Source organism: Schistocerca americana, chromosome 2 (genome assembly GCF_021461395.2).
Source record: "Schistocerca americana isolate TAMUIC-IGC-003095 chromosome 2, iqSchAmer2.1, whole genome shotgun sequence".
Taxonomy (NCBI): Eukaryota; Metazoa; Arthropoda; class Insecta; order Orthoptera; family Acrididae; genus Schistocerca; species Schistocerca americana.
Genome location: NC_060120.1, coordinates 824919161 through 824935872, shown reverse-complemented (window position 1 = coordinate 824935872; position 16712 = coordinate 824919161). Strand labels below are relative to the sequence as shown.

Sequence of the window (16712 nt, the reverse complement as noted above, 5' to 3'; positions counted from 1 at the left end):
CGCTATGGCTTAGTTTTTAGAAAGGAATAGACAGCAACGTTGGTGGAATCGGCGTGACTCCTGGTAGGTACAGCGGCGCACGACTGAAGCGGTGACGAGCCCCCGACGCGGCGCTGAGCTGCGACAATTGTAGAGTCCCGCCCCCGCGGTGACGTCACGGCAGCCACTGGCGGCGGCGGCAGCGGGCCTCGGCGGCTTCAGTCGCTCGTGGGCCACGCACTGCCCCGCCACGCCGCCTCGCTCCGCACAGCCCTCGACAGCTCGGCCGTTCCACAGGTGCGTGAAAATGCCTGCCCTCTCAGCACCGCCGGATCCAGCAGTTTGCAAAACCTCCCGTTGCTCATTACAGCCCTCCCATCGGCATTGAGCGTGCAACAAGTGTCTGCCTTCCGCTTCACTTCCACCTGTTGCACTTTCTGGAGCCACATACGGTTCATAACGTACACGTCAGAAAAACAAATAAACTGGCTGTAAATAGTAAAATATTTACCTCTTCACTTGACTAGGTGTTCCTCTCTTTTTATTTATTCACCTTTAACATACGGAAACGGATTTACTAGTCCGCCCCCGGCAGCTGACTGGTCACCGCAACGGACTGTCAATCCTAAGGGCCAGGATTCGATTCCCGGCTGGGTCGGAGATTTTGTCCGCTCAGGGACTCGGTGTTGTGTTGTCCTAATCATCATCATTTCATCCCCATCGACGCGCAAATCGCCGAAGTGGCGTCAAATCGAAAGACGTGCACCAGGCGAGCGGTCTACCCGACGGGAGGCCCTCGCCACGCGCCATTCAACGGATTTACTACATCGTTAAATACATGACATTATTCAGGGCGTTCATTACGAGCCTCGGCTGCCAATTCCTCTTGACGGTTACTGAAGAAGTCGTCGAAAGCTCCATTTTTTAAAACTGAAGCTGCCTAGCTCACTTAATGTAACAGGCGACAGTGTGTCGTATCATAAACAACAGCAGATGTATTTTAACATATGGTGTTTTCACAAAATATGCCGTTGAACTTGGTTCAATTTTATAAGCTCGCTGAAGATACTCTTTGCTAAAAAATTCGTAGCACTTACTGCACAGATGAAATTTGTTATTAAAAGTACTTAAAAGCAATTTGCTAGTACGAAATCATGTATTCTACATCTACATTTATATTCCGCAATCCACCCAACGGTGTGTGGCGGAGGGCACTTTACGTGCCACTGTCATTACCTCCCTTTCCTGTTCCAGTCGCGTATGGTTCGCGGGAAGAACGACTGCCGGAAAACCTCCGTGCGCGCTCGAATCTCTCTAATTTTACATTCGTGATCTCCTCGGGAGGTATAAGTAAGGGGAAGCAATATATTCGATACCTCATCCAGAAACGCACCCTCTCGAAACCTGGACAGCAAACTACACCGCGATTCAGAGCGCGTCTCTTGCAGAGTCTGCCACTTGAGTTTGCTAAACATCTCCGTAACGCTATCACGCTTACCAAATAACCCTGTGACGAAACGCGCCGCTCTCTTTGGATCTTCTCTACCTCCTCTGTCAACCCGATCTGGTACGGATCCCACACTGATGAGCAATACTCAAGTATAGGTCGAACGAGTGTTTTGTAAGCCACCTCCTTTGTTGATGGACTACATTTTCTAAGGACTCTCCCAATGAATCTCAACCTGGTACCCGCCTTACCAACAATTAGTTTTATATGCTCATTCCACTTCAAATCGTTCCGCACGCATACTCCCAGATATTTTACAGAAGTAACTGCTACCAGCGTTTGTTCCGCTATCATATAATCATACAATAAAGGATATTGTTACATTGGATAAATTTTTCCTGTGATTGTGACCGCATTGTCAATATGTAAACTACCGACGTTTCGGTCCCTGTTGCAAGTGACTGACAATGCGGTCACAAACCTAGAAAAATTTATTGAATGTGACAATGGCCGCGGAAGCTTACGTTTATGATTATTTCTACCTTCCACGTCCCGTTACACTCAAACAGCGAAAACGGTAGCATTTTTTTCTGATTCCGCTTACATCTGGCGATGTCGTAGCCTGTGCATTTCTTAGCAGTTGCAAATACGGATTTCAAATCCCTGTACTTGCCTGCCAATCACTGTTCTCTTTCCGCGAGCAGGAACGATGAAGCAACAGCATCAGAATCACTCATTTCGAAGTAATAAATTGTATGGCAAACACCGAATCACAACAATGTGAAATTAAGCTGGAAACAATGTTGCTGTGAGTATATCAGAACTAAGATTGGTAGCTACCGGAAGCAAGTGAACATCGTTTCGAAGACATACACAGTCTTTCGAGTTATGTAGAAACAGCTACTGTCGACAGCCGCCGCGGCGTGGCTCTTTAGAAAGTGAACAGACGGTACAGGCTGTTTGACTGTTATAAATACAAACGAAAGGAGTGAGTGGAGGACAACGAAACAAGCAGGTAATCCTAGTAAACATACGTCCGAAAACCAGTGGTTTCCCCGATACGATGTTTGCACAAGCACGGTCGTGCCAGTGTTACAACACTGGTGGATGATGTTCTTTGTCGAAAATGGATGCTTGTGTGGTGCATGTGTGATGTTGCAAAGGCGCACTTTCATGCGGGTGTCCGGGAATACGTGACACGAACAAGTGTATCGGTCGTGTCTCGCCAACTGCCGGTGTCGTCCAGGTTCGCAGACTTTTACCCGTTGAATTGTTTTTATGATATTTTTAAAAGCGTTGTGTGTTCCAGGCGCATTGACAGTGTGAATGAACTCTTGGAATGTTGTCAATGCATTCGCAATCCGCCTGGGATTTTTGAACGTGTACGGGCACCGATGATGAAAGGGACGTTCTGAAATCTGTCTTCACCTGAACGGTGGCCGTGTGAAACACTTGTCGTCGAGTGCATAACTGCTGTTTGGATCTCGGTAACTCTATTACAAGATGTCCGTGCACTCGGCAGTAAACACTTCGTACTGGGAAAAATATTGGTTTCCCTGATTAAGTTTATTAGGATTATTTCCTTGCTTCATTGCCCCTACTCACCACTTTAGTTTTAGCTACAATATTAAAACGCTCTGTGTTTTCATTGATAACGACATTCCGGCTACTGCCATCAGTTCAAATCTTACCACCGGTAAAACACAGTGTCTGTTGGAATAAGAGCTTCTTGGGTGATCCCGAGCTCGGGGGTTCTGCAGGGATTTTTTTTTTTGTGAGTATTTTGATACAATGGATCCGTCGTCTCGGGTGGCTCGTCACAGAGTGGAAATGTCATTACGATTTGTTCGGTTTGTGCACCGAACTCCTGTTCTGGAGGGTGTAAGACAGTCGATAAGGCATTATTGTACTATCTGCTTGTCGTAGTGATCGACAATCTGAAAAATACCTGTAAGAAAACGGTTCTAATTTTCAGAATGAAATTTTCACTCTGCAGTGGAGTGTGCGCTGATATTAAACTTCCTGGCAGATTAAAACTGCGTGCCGGACCGAGACTCGAAATCGGGACCTTCGCCTTTCGCGGGCAAGTGCTCCACCACTTTTTTTTCTCTACCAATTTCTTTTTTTTAATAAAGACGGTACCTTTTTTTGCGCTTTATTTTTTTATATACATATAAATAAAGAAAGAAAATTACCTCCTCCACTTCAGGCGTTGGCCCCTATCACCTATTCTACCCCAAAAACCTATCTAACCTAAAAACAAAAAGAAAGCTAGTGCCACCGCCACTTTCACCCTAAAGCTAACTAGGACGGTCGTGCGCCAGCACCTCAGGTTCCGCCCACGAACAAAAATTAAATATACCTCTGAACATTTTATTAAAAAAAGTAAAGGATAAAGGAAAGGGTACAATACTTTATTATATTTTATTTGTTGTTCATTTTGTTCTTATGTATTTATTTGTAATTCTTTTTTTTGTCCAATTTTTGTTCTCTTTTTTTTCTCGGGGGAGGGGGGGGGGGGGAGGTGCCCACAGCACCCAGACAGCCAGACGGCGGGATGTCCTGGTCATCTTCTCGTTCATTAAGGGTGAAACATCCTATAATTACTGTTTGATGTCTTAATCATGTGCAATCTCTCAGTCTCTTCTCCACCTGATTCCACTGAGCTACCCATGTACGACTCAGGCCGCGTCCTCAGAGTTGTTATGCCACCAGTTCCTCGTCTCCTACCTTCCAAGCTTCACAGACGCTCTCCTGCGAAACTTACAGAACTAGCAGGTCTGGAAGAAAGGATATTGCGGAGACATAGCTTTGCCAAAGCCTGCGAAAGGCAAAGGTCCCTAGTTCGAGTCTCGGTCCGGTACACAGTTTTAATCTGCCAGGAAGTTTCAGTTCTAATTTGGTTATGTACAATGCTGTACACTGACAGATAAGACTGAACACACCGGGACAAAGAGAGCGTATAACGTCTGAGGGCTGTTGAATCACCCTGTCTTTAGCGTTTACGTTTTAGTGATTGATATTACAAGCTTTTTCACTGTTGTTGAGTCGCCCTGTCTTTAGTGTTTATATTTTAGTGATTAATATTACAAGCTTTTTCACTGTTGTGAGTAAATTTTCACGGAAAGAAACTTAATTATGGTAACAAACTGAATAAATCATAATTAGATTTTCAGTCTGTAATGAACCATCGGAGGTCATGCGTCCCGTATACCAAAATATTCAGATAACATCCTCGAACAACATCAAAAGCGTTGTCTGTGGAGTATTGACCCATCCAGCAATTACAACTCTGTGTTACCAGTTATATAAGTTTTGATATCGCGGTAACAGTAGCCGAAATGTGGTATTAAATGAAAATATATTACTGTATATCTCCAGCATGCCTGGGCTGTTTCTGAAGATATTAAGCGATCCGGGTGGATTTATTATGAAAAATCCTCAATGACTGATGACTGAAGACTCATTTAAATAATTTATTCATGACATTTGTAAGAAATCTCGAGTACACAGCAAGAATGTTCAAATGTGTGTGAAATCTTATGGGACTTAACTGCTAAGGTCATCAGTCCCTAAGCTTACACACTACTTAACCTAAACTATCCTAAAGACAAACACAAACACCCATGCCCGAGGGAGGACTCGAACCTCCGCCGTCACAGTAAGAAGACGGAGTATATTTTATCCTGGGATATCGGGATGTCGCTAGAAACTTCCGCCCCACTGTTCAAAACAAGACGACGTGATTAATACATGGTAAAATGTGAACTATTCAATTTTTATGCTTCTTGACATATAACGTGTGAAATAATACCAAATCCTGGTGATATTAAAATATACAAGGGTTGGAACTTAAATAGTGACAACTATTTATTCACAACCGATACAAAAGAGATACATGTTTGCACCTGTTACTGTCCTTCAAAGTAGTCACCAGCGTTGTGTAGAACCCGTTGCCAGCGATGTAGAAGACGTAATATACCGATAGCGGAGCCTGTTCTGTTGATGGTGCGAATGGAGCGGTCTACTGCCTGTCGAATCTCTGGAACAGTTCTGAAGCGAATGCCACGAAGTGGTTCCTCCATCTTCGGAATCAAATCAAAGTCACAAGGACTTCAGTCCGGGGAGTATGGTGGATGGTACAGTACTTCCCAGTCCCATCGACCGAACAGAACAGCCACAGCTTGCGTTGTATGCACCCGCGCGTTGTCGTGCAAAATGATGGGTGGGTTGCGCAGAAAGTGTCGCCGCTTCTTTCACAAAGCTGGTCGCGGATGATTCTCCAAAAACGAACAGTAATACTGTGCATTGACGGTGTGCCGTGGAGGAACGTAATGTGTTAGGATAACACCATCGCCGGCCGGAGTGGCCGAGCGGTTCTAGGCGCTACAGTCTGGAACCGCGTGACCACTACGGTCGCAGGTTCGAATCCTGCCGTGGGCATGGATGTGTGTGATGTCCTTAGATTAGTTAGGTTTAAGTAGTTTTAAGTTCTAGGGGACTGATGACCTCAGCAGTTAAGTTCCCTGGTGCTCAGAGCCATTTGAACCATTTTTTGATAGCACCATCACAAACGTACACGAGAATCATCATAACTTTAGACCGCTCCATTCGCACCATCAACAGAACAGGCTCTGCTGACGGTATACTACGCCTTGCACATGTCTGGCAACGGGTTGTACACAACGCTGGTGATTATTTTGAAGGACAGTGACAGGTGCAAACATGTAACTCTTTTGTATCGGTTGCGAATAAATAGTTACCACTATTTTAAGTTCCAACCCTCGTAGATTTCTGGATGCTCAAAGATTCAGAATAAGTGTTGATGTAGAATAGGATCTATTTTGCTGTGTGCTTCCTAGATGCCACATTTTTACCTACTGAGTGATTAAAGTAATCGTGGTTTCTCAAATGGAACTATGTCATCATCACATCATGAAGAATCGAGAGGACAGTTCACCAGCTCGGAGATGAAAGGCTCTTTCTCCAGAGGGAGCTGTTTCCTCGTTGCCACCGTCAGACGCTCGCCGTCCTCCGGAAAGCCCTCACTGTGTCCAACACTACAGTTTGTTTTCCCCCTTCCAGTGACCACCTTCCACCAGGACCCATCATTTTCCAGTGACCTCAGGCTGTACTGGACGGAGGATTTTTCCTCTTAAAAAACAAGATGGTTATGAGAGCCTTCCTTCCTCTGAATACTTCCGGTTCACATACATATAGTGTCACTGGTTGGTTCGGTGTCCTCTACATCCGAAGTTTGTACCTCCACGGAAAATTGAGTGCCTTGAGCAGTTGACAGAGACTGCCGTAAGATTGCTTTACGACTCAGGTATTTGTAAATAGAACCACTTAGTTCTGAAAATCTATTCAGAGAGCTTTTGACAACAATAAATGTATTGGCGCAGTCTGAAAAAGACAAAAAGTGTACTAAATATGGTGAAAGCAGCCGGAAAATCCCTGGTTCCGGCTTGATGTTTACGCGCTAATTTAGGCAGACTGCGCTATTGTAGGGTTTTGACGTCATTTAGCATGCTGCAACATATCTCAGATGAAAACAAATGCTGAAATGAAGAGGATGGATGGCGCAAGACAGCTGCCCAAAGCCAGCCTTAGGAGTGATGGCTGAAACAAAAATAGTTAAAAAAGCCAACGGAATATCGACAGGCTGGACAAAGCTTAATGTTTGATTTGTCTTGGTGCATAGGTCTGAGAAAATTAAGGGTTCTTGAGTCATTTCGTTAGCATAAAGTTCTCCTCCTGCCGTGGGCATATGTAAAAGACATTTTTTTTAAACACGTAAGAGTACATACGCAAGACATTCTTAATGTAAAATACGTAACGCTTTAACTCATTTGTGAAGTAATCAGACGTTTGAAGCTGTTCTTTACATGGTAGTTCGATTCCTGGAAGCATCGGGAGTTTACTGGTAGGCTGAATGAGAATTGGCTGTCCGACGTGACGTCAGCAATAGTCTCGCAGCGCGAGCAGCCCATTGGCATGCAGTAGCCGTAGAATGTGCAGTGGAGTAGGCAGGCGGTGTACTCGAAGACACCCGCTCGTGTTGACATCGGTGGGCTCTCCGAACGTCGTGGTTACCGCCAGCAAGCAGCTCACCGAATGAAGACGCAGGCTCGTGACAGGAACCAAACAGTGGCTAAATACCACCACAATGTACTGTGTGGCTAGAATGTCCCTTTACACCTCTACTGAACGCGTGTTAACGGAGTGAGATGGTAAGGTATTTAAGACCTTAACCTCCCCGCCTGATGACTGTCACGGCCACAGTGATGCTCACATTACTGTCACGTGACAGCATGTGCGTTGACTAGTTCATTATTCGCCTTTCCGTGTTTAATGAAGAACAATGACAGGCACCAGCAACTTCACTTTGGAGGAACGCTTAGTGGGAGGCAAGTGCGCCCATGAACGCAAAAAACAATGAAAACATGGCACAAATGATGAACAGGTTTTGTGAACGTTTCGGTAAGGAACCAACAAGTTGTCAGATGACAGGAGAAAGCTTTCCTCTTGGGAAGTGTTTTGGCTGTCCTCGCTATGGTCGTCCATCAAGAGAACCATGTGCTGAAGCTAGTGCATCAGTGACGCGTTCACGCTGCAAGTCGAATAGAAAGTATGTTGCAGGACTCGATAAAAGGAGCACAAACCAACTCCGTATGAAAATGAACTCAGCTCTTAAAGCGAATGTGCAGGAGAACATGGAGGAGTATCATACTGTGCAGATATAGTGACATTTTAGACAAATAACTGTGCTACTAAAGTTTCAATGAAGTGACTACAAGTGTAAAGTGGCTTTCTGGTCACCCTGTAATCTGTTACAGGAGCTCCTTAGAAAGGTCGAAGTAAGCTTTACCAAAATGATATACCTGTAAATGGAAAGTGCGTGAGCCTCACTTTTGACCATGCTTCCTGACGATAAATTATTCTTAGTAAATGTTTTCTTGTTGAAGATCCGTCTTCCTCCATTCTACCAGCGCCACTAGCAACAAGATTTGTAACTGTTTTATTTCTTACTTTTAGACAAACGATTTCACAAAATGTTTGATCGTATCTGAGCAAACAACGCTAATTTTATTCAAGAGAAAAAAATGGTTCAAATGGCTCTGAGCACTATGGGACTCAACTGCTGAGGTCATTAGTCCCCTAGAACTTAGAACTAGTTAAACCTAACTAACCTAAGGACATCACAAACATCCATGCCCGAGGCAGAATTCGAACCTGCGACCGTAGCGGTCCTGCGGTTCCAGACTGCAGCGCCTTTAACCGCACGGCCACTTCGGCCGGCGCTATTCAAGAGAAGTCTGCCTTTCTTACGACACGCGATTTTACAGATTATACGTACTGAACAGTTTGGATAAAAACCATCAAATCATACTGACATATATTATTTCTCGACGGAGTTTTTTGTCGGTACGCCACATCTCCAGTATTACTTAATCAAAATTAAAGATTGAGGCATCATTTTCAAGACTTCGTTCACCACTAATGACGAAAAATACACAAATGGTTTTAAGTTATTATTTTCTTTAGAAACTTCATTTTGGAAACATTTTTATAAAAACAATGTAGGTGGTATCTGTTGACAATCTAATTTTACTGTTATCCACAACAGCGACTGGAGTTGTTTACTTTCTTCAACCAAGAGTTATGGACTACAACTCCATCTACATGATAACTCTGCAATTCACAATTAACTGCCTCGCAGTGAGTTCAACGAACCACCTTTAAGGTTGTTCTCTCCGTTCCACTCTCGAACCTCGGGAAACACGAAACACTTAAATCTTTCCGGGCGAGTTCTGATTTATTTTATTATGATGATCATTTCTACCGCTGTAGATGGGCGCCAACAAAATATTTTCGCATTCGGAGGGGAAAGTCGGTTATTGACATTTCATAAGAAGATCCTGCCGCTACAAAAAACTACTTTGTTTCAATTACAGCCACCCCAATGCTCGAGTGAACTGCGGTACTGTCAGTCCAAACAGTTCATGCATGAAAAAACAACGATATACCAGAATTTATGAAAAGATTTTCAGCATGAAACTGATTTACATGGCCATGGCTACACTATTTATAGACGTCGTTACAATGACATTTCGTTTATTTACCACTGATAAGAGGTAGACTGTACCATACTGGAGATTTCACAGTAGAAAATACCGCTGTCATAGCAATCTCGAGCATTGTCCTTCAATCAAATTTGTTAAATATTTGTGTAAATGCGTGTGTATAAAGCATAACCGTGCGGCCTTACTATCGCATTTAGTCTGAAGGTCAACAATAACTCATCGCTGACAAGGTGGACATTTATTTGAGCTGTCGTTATGTGAGTCCATCAGGGGATAAATGGCGACTACACGAACGCCGACTTCTCCACCGAACTCATACGATCGAGAGACTGCCTGTCCACTTACAGGAAGAACACAAGCTGTACTTTTAGGCGGAATACGAAGTTGCTGCTAACCTTCATAGGACTCCAGGCTCATGGCATTTTTTAAATTGTGCAATGATAATATTACCGCCCGCAAGTACCTTCACTATGAAATTGTGGTCAAAAGGACAATGGATTATTTGCAAGAAAATGCGTCTACACTGTCAAGCCAGCCGACATCGAAATATATTACCTTCGAATACTACTTCTACGCGCCAAAGTACTGTAGTCGTTTGACGATCTACGCACAGTTGATAGAATACTGTGGAACTCGTTCCTCGAATCTGCGGAAGAATTACGTTTAGTCGTTAATGACACCGAATGAAAAGAATGCTTGATGGAGGCTGCCAGACACCAACCGATACGGCTTTTCGCCATCATCTGCATATTCTGCTCTCCTGCCAATAAATCTGAGCTGTGGACAACATTTGAGGATGCACTTCCAGAAGATGTTCAGAGGCAGTACACACCACCTGAAACCTACACTCTCGCCCTCACTGCTAGGACTGCAACATATTTTTAAACATCTTGGCAAATCTTGCCAACAGTCCGACGTGCCGACCCCTGTTGTGACCGTCGCACAACGCGCTACAGTAGCCTACGACGTACAAGAAGAACACACGAACGGCAAGACGGCATACGAAAAGGTAAACGAAGAACGAAAGACAATAACTGAGGAAGTCTAACATTCCGTAGAAAATAAGACTCAACGGCGATTCATGTCCAAAAATGATTGCACTACAATTAATGAAACATGTCATTTCCAATTTGTTACCTGGAGAGGCAGAAGTTTATCTCAGTACTCATTATGTCAAAACTGAAATAAACAACGTTCAATTGTACGCAGTAGAATTTTTGAACTTTTTTAATCCGGCTGGTTTACCACTTCATCAATTGCTTTTAGCACAGACGCTATAATTATGTTAGTTAGAAATCGTAACACCAATCAGGGATTAATTAATGGTGGAAGATTAGTGATAACTCGCTTAGATGAGTACATCATCACTACTAAATTCTGAAAAAACTGTGCTCATACCCTGCATTAACGTCATAGCTTCTGATGCACCATTCCTATCCAAATGATAATAAAACAGTTCGCAATAAAAGCAGCCCTCACTAAGACCATTAATAAAGCAGTTGTTCAGACACTTCAGAGGACAAAACCGTATTTACCAGAACCTGTTTCTTTTCCCCTGAATGGTTATACTTTGCTTTTTCACGAGTTCGCACATTCAGTGATATTAACGTTTGTGCAAATGACATATACAACCAAAAATTAAACGATGATCACATTATAACTGCTAACACTGATTTCAAATAAATTTTGTGAAATAAATCAGTTTAAAAATAAAATTAGTCAGAAATACCTATTTCTTATTTGATTTACAGTTAACCATATTGTATATAATGATACCGATTTCTTTACAATGAGGCTAACATTTGTTGTTGCTATTCAGAATGTAATACTTTTTATTAATAAATACTTGCATTTAAACATTTCTCCATTATCATGTTACCTATCAGCAACTGATCAGAGTAGAATGCGAATGACTCGGATGAGTCTATACATATTACAAATTAAGCCCCCTGCTCCGTTTTTCTGTCTGTATCTGGAGGTTAAATGCAGGATCTACTGTAGGGGGTTTGATAAAGTATTCAAAAATAAAGACTGATTCCCTATGAAGGATTTTGTAGATAATATATAAATATTTCGTGCAAATTGGCTGAAATGCGGTGAATTAACGTCCTCTGCCGCGTTTCTCTGTTCGTATGCGAAGACTAATCTTAGGAACTATTGTAGAGATTTTTATTCAGTTTCCACTAATAGATTAGGTAGACTGATTCACGAAGTATGTCGGAGTAGACAGTTTATTACCGTTATACGACAAAAATGCTATGCTAGACACTCAGTGCTACCCGCGCGAAGCTGAGCTGGGTCTGTAGTAGTACCTAATTTATCGATTTCTGCTGCAACCCATGAGGTTAGTTCTGATGACAAAAAAATGTATGAGTAAATTATAAATGAAATAAAGAAGATTCTCACAAGAATCTGAAATGATGTAAAATAACTGTCACCACTTTTTGCTGTAGTTTTGAAGTACTTAGTGTTGTTCTCCAGATACCTGGAACATCCGATCTAACAAGCTCATATGTGCACAGAATAGGAATGTATTTTATTTTGCTTTCTGTTGGCAGTTTTTGGCTGTCTTTTTGTAGTTAGGTGAGAAACAAAGTACACAATATCTTTGGCCGACACACACAAACGCATGAACTGCTACCACCATACTTAACATAGGTGCTGGAGAACACCGCTTGGAAATACCACTGTCAATGACACGAGTTTAGAAACCAGCCATCGCTGACTAGCACTCGAAGTTCCTGATCATTTTCTCTCTTTGAGAGAAATTCGCGTTCTTAGTCAGGCTGACGACAAAAGTCCAAATATTTTCCAAAGAGCAAGAGCTGCAACAGGCCAAATAACACTCTGTAGAAACGATGAACTTCAAATAATCAAAGCTGTAGCGGCCATCAGAATCACTCCCTGCAGAATGAAATTTTAGACCAAAATGCTGCTCCAGAAATTATGAATGCATTTTATCTGTATCCTTCACGCTCAAACTCTTGCCCCAGAAACTGCATCACCCCGTTTAAAGTCAGTAGTTCCGAGAAAATATTCCTGATATCAAAGCGCATCGTGCTCAGATTTATGCTCATGTGGTTTCTTTGTTTTCTGATCTATTTGGCAGGATAAAGCTGTAAACTGAATTTTCTTTTTAATGATGAAATAAGTTCATTGACCAAATGTCTTAATTGCTGAATTCAATAGCTTCAAACACTTGTTACCTGCCGTGGAGAAAGAAAGCCGCGACGTTGCTAAGTCTTGTATTATTTTCGATAATGACAGTTACAGATGTTAATTCCTTTACTAAAATGGCTCAAATGTGTGCGAATTCCTAAGGGATCAAACTACCAAGCTCGTCGGTCCCTGGACTTACACATTACTTAAACTAACTTAAGCTAACTTATACTAAGAATAACACACACACTCATGCCCGAGGGAGGATTCGAACCTCCGGCGGGAGGCGATTCCTTTAATAAATACTTTTAGTTAGTCAGTTACTATTATTATGTCAAATGCAGCCTACTTTCGTAACCAAGTCGCCAAACCGAGCAAGGTGGTGGGGTGATTAACACACTGGACTCGCACTCGGTAGGACTACGATTCAAACCCGCGTCCGGCCATCTTGATTTAGGTTTTCTGTGATTTCCCTAAATCGCTTCACGCAAATGCCGGGATGGTTCATTTGAAAGGGCGCGGCCGACTTCCTTCCCCATCCTTCCCTAATCCGATAGGCCCGATGACATCGCTGTTCGGTCATTTTCCCCAAATCAACCAAATCGCAAAGTTGAGTTCACATAATGGCACCCAGCCAAGACGCTAGCTTGATTATCAGACGACAGTAAGAATCTTCACCGCCAGAATTTTGACCGAAAGAGGGATGCAATTTATAGTCATATAGCTGTGCCTTTGTGTCATAGTGGACAGCGTCGTAGGCTACTGCGTTGCAAACGGTGAATCGATATACGAGACGCTTGTTTAAGTCAAAGTATTGCATGGTCGAGCGATCGAGGTGTTCGATTAACGAATTGTTGGTCCGTGTTCGATCTTCGTCGTGGCCTTTCATTCATTCGATATTTTTCGGTATATCTGATTATATTCTGATAATGGAAATACCTATCTTTTCCTTTTTTAAAGTAAAACGCCCGGGAGGCGAGATTAATATTCGAATAAGTATATATAACCTACTGACAGTTATTTTAATCGTGATATATTGTTCAAATATAGACGTAAAGTATATTATTCCGTAATACTAACATCGTCCATTCGTGAGCGTTATCGCAAGCAGTGGGGTGAGACTTATCACGGAAACAGGCAAAATATAAATATTTCTCGCACCAGGCACAACACACAAACGAAAACACGGCGCATTGACAGGTTTTCCGGTTCACCATTCGTGAAACCATATCTGAGTCACGTTACTAGAAGCAGATCTGTCAGATATCAATTTAAATGCGTACCAATCGTACAAAAGTATATCTTCAAAGACAGGCACGGACTACTGGTTACGGGCCGAAGTGGCCGTGCGGTTCTAGGCGCTGCAGTCTGGAACCGCAAGACCGCTACGGTCGCAGGTTCGAATCCTGTCTCGGGCATGGATGTTTGTGATGTCCTTAGGTTAGTTAGGTTTAACTAGTTCTAAGTTCTAGGGGACTAATGGCCTCAGCAGTTGAGTCCCATAGTGCTCAGAGCCATTTGAACCAAGCCTACTGGTTACGGACCAGCGCATGAATTTCAATAGCATCCTCCATATTTTGTAATTCTCTGCTCTGCTGTGATTTCTCATGATTTTTATGTCGTTGCCATGAATTTCTTTATCTGTCGGAAAAAGTAAACGTCACACGGTTGACAAAGAGAGCTTCATTTAGGTGGTATCACTTTTACGGTGCAGGTCGGTTGAGCATTATCATCTAGAAAACTCCTATCGGAACACGTCATGTGTCACGATGGGAACAACTGTCAATACATTACGTATACTTATTTGATTGTTAATCACACATCACGATGTTTTACCTTTAAAAACGCAAATATAGGTTTTTCCCGTTGTGAGAATATTATCATATTCATCGACAAAAATATCGAATGAAGAAAAAAGCCACGGCCAAGAATCGAAAACGGACCACCACTTTCGTAATGTAATGCCTCGATCGCTCAATCACCAATCTCGCTCTACTAGACGCACAGTGTGACGGGTACCTTAGATATAGCATGAAAACACAAAAAGTTTACAACTATAAAATTATTAACTTTACACTCCGTATTATATTTAAAAAATGTTTGTTTTTAGACCATTTTTCAACGTGTAGCACTGAAAATACGATTTGCCGTCGTCAACTTTGGCCTCGACTTTTTCAAAACCTAGGGAGTATTTCTTTATTTTCAGTATAGAATGTCCTTACAAACTTGACCAAAATCGGTGACCCGCAGGTCAGACCCTCCCCTATTTAGTTTAGCTGCCGTTTGTTCCTTCACGTTGTCACTTCACAATCACAACGCCAACAGACGATTTGAGCAGATCTAGAAAGGCTGAAATGTATCTGACGGATTTGTTACTCACACGTCATCCAGTTGCTAGTCCACGTTCGAAGTCAGTAAGCTCTCCTGACTTACCTGTTCTGCCATTACTGATTCTATTTTGACAACTCAATATTCAACTGCCCCTTCCATACCGACGGGTCCGCCTCTGGCGACATCTGGTGGACAATTCCGCATTACGTAGAGGCTGCTGTTTTAATTTTTGTGGACTGCTGCCTACAATTGTAAACACTGATCGAAAACGGGCAGGGACTGAACAGCAACAACAAAGGCTGCAGACTGACAGACGGACACGTTGCTGTTGCAGCGACACGGCCCACGAGCCGCGCGACGCCACATTCCTCCCCATTCCCGGGGCCCTCGAGATAAGCGGGGCACTGGCTCTATCTGCGGGACGACTGTCTCCCCCAGTTCTCCGTCCTCTCTCCTATCGGGAACGATAAGTTAGGACTGTTCCTTCCTTATGGAACTTCCAAATACTTCCGTCAAGGGTCTGATAGCTTCAGTAACCAGAACGAGTCCAATAGTGGCAACATCTACACGCAGGTTAAGAGTGAACGGATTGTTAAAAGCAACTGTACATTCGCGACAGACTTCTTCGTGTTTAACGGCGTGAAGGTTGTAGACAGGAATTTTTACTAAAGTCAATAAAAGTCAGTTAAACGTCCTACTTTGAAAAGAACAAGACAACATGGTTGTTGTTGTTGTTGTGGTCTTCAGTCCAGAGACTGGTTTGATGCAGCTCTCTATGCTACTCTATCCTGCACAAGCTTCTTCATCTCCAAGAAACTACTGAAACGTACATCCTTCTGAATCTGCTTAGGGTATTCATCTCTTGGTTTCCCTATACGATTTTACCCTCCACGCTGCCCTCCAATGCTAAATATGTGATCCCTTGATGCCTCAGAACATGTCCTACCAACAGATCCGTTCTTCTAGTCAAGTTGTGCCACAAATTTCTCTTCTCCCCAGTTATATTCAGTACCTCCCCATTAGTTACGTGGTCTACCCACCAAATCTTCAGCATTCTTCTGCAGCACCATGTTTCGAAAGCTTCTATTCTTTTCTTGTCTAAACTATTTATCGTCCATACCCCTCGACTCTTATAACTGCCATCTGGTTTCTGTACAAATTGTAAATAGCCTTTCGCTCTCTGTATTTGACCTTCAGAATTTGAAAGAGAGTATTCCAGTCAATATTGTCAAAAACCTTCTCTAAGTCTACAAATGGTAGAAAGATAGGTTTGCTTCTCCTTAATCTATCTTCTAAGATAAGCCGTAGGGTCAGTTTTGCCTCATGTGTTCCAACATTTCTACGGAATCCAAACTGATTCTCCCCAAGGTCTGCTTCTACCAGTTTTTCTATTCGTCTGTAAAGAATTCGTGTTAGTACTTTGCGGCCGTGACTTATTAAACTGATAATTTTCACACCTGTCAACATTTACTTTCTTAGGGATTGGAATTATTACATTCTTCTTTAAGTCTGAGGGTACTCCGTCTGTCTCATACATCTTACCAGATGGTAGAGTTTTGTCAAGGCTGGCTCCCCCAAGGCTATTAGTAGTTATAGTGGAATGTTGTATGCTCCCTGGGCCTTATTTCGACTTAGGCCTTTCAGTGCTCTGTCAAATTCTTCACGCAGTATCGTATCTCTTCCATTTCCATAATATCGCTCTCAAGTAC

At 42.8% G+C, this 16712-nt stretch overlaps 1 protein-coding gene across 1 annotated transcript in view; it reads left to right on the top strand.

Annotated features, from left to right (window-relative positions):
* Positions 1–213: 213 nt before the first annotated feature.
* LOC124594461 overlaps positions 214–16712 on the top strand; it is a 143923-nt gene continuing 127424 nt past the window's right edge. Inside the window, exon 1 of the mRNA XM_047132837.1 lies at positions 214–276. The gene's annotated coding sequence lies outside the window, so the exon portion shown is untranslated. The remainder of the gene's footprint in view (positions 277–16712) is intronic.